Genomic DNA, 3,881 nt, shown 5'->3' with positions numbered 1-3,881 from the left:
TTGGTCTTTTTCTTTTTGTAGTTCTTTGAAACAAGTAATGGCGGATAATGGGGCTTCTCTGGTATGTGGTGTTGGTAATAGTAGTGAAGCTTTTGCTTCTCCAGCTTCCGAACAGTCGGATAGTGATAACAAAACCCTAACTGCCCTCTGGCGCGAGTTTGCTGAAGTTTCTCAAAAAGGTTTAGAGAGAAAAACCGAAACTCCTCCTGCCTTCCTCGAGTCTAGATCTTCCAAGATTGTCGAGTCTTCTAGGCAGCCTCAAACTTCCAGGTCTGATGGTGGACCTGGCTCTGCTTCCCTCCATTTATAATGAGGAAACCCTTCTTTCAGCCATCCAAAATTTTGATTTTCCTTCCTCTTATCAGGTTAGGGCTCCCCTTTCTGATGAGAGGGTTGATTCAACCCTTTCGAGTGAATTTTCTCTGTACATAGATGCACTAGAAAGCGGGGTTCGCTTTCCCTTTTTTAATCCTTTGTTCTCTGCAGTTCTGAATCATTGGGACATTTGTCCCGGAATGCTCCTTCCCAATAGCTGGCGTCTCATCGTCGGCTTCTTGGGTTTGTGTTTTGAACTTGGCATTACGCCATCTCTTTCTCTCTTTGTACATTTTCATGTTCTTTCTATCTCTCATCCTCTCATATGGGTTTTTCTGTCCAAACGCAATAAGGCTGAACTTGACTGGAGGGGCAGCATCCTTGCCAAAGGAACTGCCCTTCTAACCACAAAAGATGGCGCGAACGATACTTTTTTCCGTCGAGCGCCTCCATCGGATCTTAACTTCCCAGCCGCCCCGGAGGCGGTGTACTTCTTCTTCCGAGAATAACCGAGGCCTCCCCTTATCCAAAGAAGACGAGGCGGCCGTCAGGAAGATCAAATCCATACCATGGTATCAAGAAATACATGGACTTGAGGTGGAGTATAACTCCATTCTTCAGTACTGGGGCTTGGCTCATTGTGAGCTTCTAACCATCATCCTTTAATTTTACTTGAAGTGATATGTCTTTAATTCGACCCTTGTTCTTCTTTGCAATGCCTCCAAGAATGAACCCCCGAGAACTGCGCGAGTGAAGGCCGCTAGGGCCGTTAAGCGGCAAGCGAGCAACGATCACCCGGAGCCTTGACCGTAGATCAAGAGGCTTCTTTTCCTCTCCCGACCCCTCTTATAGGGGTATCAGGAATATCAGGCCCGTGGCTGATGCTTCGGGTAAAGGGAAGAAGCCAATGGTGGAGAGGTCTAATGTTTCCTCCTCTGCCCGAACCAAAAGGAGGCATGATATAATTGATGCTTCCTCCCATAAAAAATCCAAAGCTTCAACGGATTGTGAGGAGGTCTTCACCCCCGAGTGGACCCTAAAGTTGACCGACAGGGTGACTCGGGACCCTGAGAAAGCTGCAGAGTGGAGCTCCCTCAGCCTTGTTCCTTCTGATCGCCAGGAATTTGAAGGCCTGGATGACGTTGCCCTTGTTAGTCAATCCACAAGGTACCGGTCTTCTTGCTTACTTATTTTTTCATAATTTCCTATGACTTCTTCTGATATTTTCCGCCTTCCCAAGAATGCTGTGTTGAGCTTCTATCAACACATGGAAGCATTGAGCCGGGTTGGCCGCAACAGCTCTTTGCTGCAAACCTGTGAAGAGAACTTGGCCAAGGCCAATTCTGAGATAGACCGGCTGACTGCAGCTGCTGAGGAGCTGCAGAGAAAGCATGAGGAAGAAGTGATATCCCTCAAGGATGCCCTTGATGCTTCGAAGGCTCGTGCCACTACTGCCGAGCGCGAGGCCAGGAAGCAAAAAGAAGTTGCCACGTTGTTCAGTGACAGGCTTGAATTTCAATGTAGGAAGAACGAAGAATATCTAAAGTGGGCGGTCCCTAGCAAGCCCGATCATATCAAGCTAGAGCTTCAGAAGGAGTGTGTTCAAAAATACCTGAACAGCATACCTTTCTCCGAGCTGCTAGGTGCCTACAACATTCAAGCTTATCGCTTGGGGCAGAACGACGTTTGGGAGCGAATTCTCGCATCAATCCCTTCCTTCGATACTGCTCACTTTCGTGAGGTGTGTCATAGATAGGTCTTCGGGAAATTAGGCATGGATCTCCCGGACTGGGCTCGGGAAGAAGATGATCCTTTTCCAGCTGACCCTCAATATGAGTCATACTTGGCGGACGAGCCGGCGCTTCCAACGGAGAAATCACAAGCCGAGTCTCAAGCTGCTGCTATAGAGGACTCAGTCAATGTCATTCTTGAGGAAGGCTCTTCTCAAGATCCTGAGAAAAGTCCTCCCGACCAGGGTCCCTCGGGCAACAATGAAGAAGAGGCTTAGGGAGTTATCTTTTTTTTTTTTTTTTTTGTAAAGATTGACCTCCTTGTTAATGAATAGACATTTCTTTTTCATGTTGGCCTTTCCATTTCCCTGTCTCCTGCCGAAATCTTGTCTTGAATATCAAAGTATAAATGATAAAACTTATCACTCAACTTCACATTCTTCGACGAATAATAATCTTGTAGAAATATTGTGAAGATGCGTTTCGGAAAGATGCATTAATCTTCCCCACTACTTCATTTATTGCAAAGTCCACACGTTTCCCTTCAGCGTAATCCAAACGTTTTCTTGCTTTTGTATACCATTCACTGTTTCCAATGAATCGGAAATACTCCCATTATTATAATAGCGGTGCGACGATTGGAGGTATCTCTGCATCGGGTGCTTGCTTCCACATGTTTCCATGTGGCATCCCTCCGACCGTTGATCTTGCTTTCTGCGGATTTCGAAGCGTCATTTCGATCTGGGTCATTGGTTGTCCTTAGTCTTCAACCGTCTTCTTAATACCTGAGGCTATTTAAAGCCTTCATGGGTACTCTCCATCTATCCTGCTATCTGCAAGTTAGATTTGCTAAAGCGACATTCCGTCCTTCTACCTGCTTTCGTATTCCTCGTACTCCAACAATAGCTCTATCAACTTCTGAACAAGTGAGTTTTTTTTTTTTTTCCTGGTTACTCATCTCTTTCCCCACTTCCCCCCTGAGTAAACTGCACAGTAGTAGTACTTGGGGTTTAGTTCGGGTTTTTCTGAAGTGATAATGAACTAGGGTTTTCCCCTTTTTTTGTCTTTGGATATCTATACTGATACGGCTTTTCTGTTTGGATAGTGGCTCTCAAGATCAACCCGAACTTTATCAGAGCGAAATCTAGCAAGAAAATCGTTCCGTCGGTGGTGGTTGGGGCCAGTGAGGTGGTTTCAGCTAGTGAATCCTCCAAGCGTAAGGCGACTGCTGTTGGTGAATCTTCAAGTCAGATTCCCACAGTTTCTATTGATGCCGCCCATACGCCTCTTTTGCCCGAAGTGATCGCTCGTCTTTCCCAGGAAGATCTTGATCACTCCGTTGTTGATGGCGCTGCTGACGCCCCTGCTGCAGAGACCATTGGTGTACCCCCGAAGGAGACTCTTCGGGCATCTGAGGCAACTATGTTGGCGTCTGATGAAGGTGTGGTCCCAGCAGGCGCTGCTCCTATTTCCAATTCTAGTGCTTGTTTGGCATCCTCCTCCTCTCCTTTGGAGTTGGAGGATTTTGCCACCAGGAAGCGCCGTCGGGTGACAGGCGATGCAGCTCATCCTTCTCTTGATGTAGCTCATCCTTCTCATCCTTTGCCCGAATTAGTGTCAAACGAGTTTGACAGAGCGTTGGAATGGTGCACTGCTGCTCAAATGACTTCTGAGAGCGCAGTTCTTTCCAAACTTCCAGATGAAGTCTTTACGAAGTCACTAGTGATGTAAGTCTTTCTTCATTATCTTTTGATTCTGAATATTACTCTTCTGCTCCTTTTTAACTAGGAAGTTGTTTGCAGGAGTCTTACTGGTAACTTCCACAACCAAGTGGAA

The sequence above is a fragment of the Hakea prostrata genome, chromosome 7 (genome assembly GCF_041222555.1).
Source record: "Hakea prostrata isolate BN-2017 chromosome 7, UWA_Hpros_2, whole genome shotgun sequence".
NCBI classification, from domain to species: Eukaryota; Viridiplantae; Streptophyta; class Magnoliopsida; order Proteales; family Proteaceae; genus Hakea; species Hakea prostrata.
The sequence above is the reverse complement of the archived record's forward strand: the minus strand, read 5'-3'. Positions refer to the sequence as shown.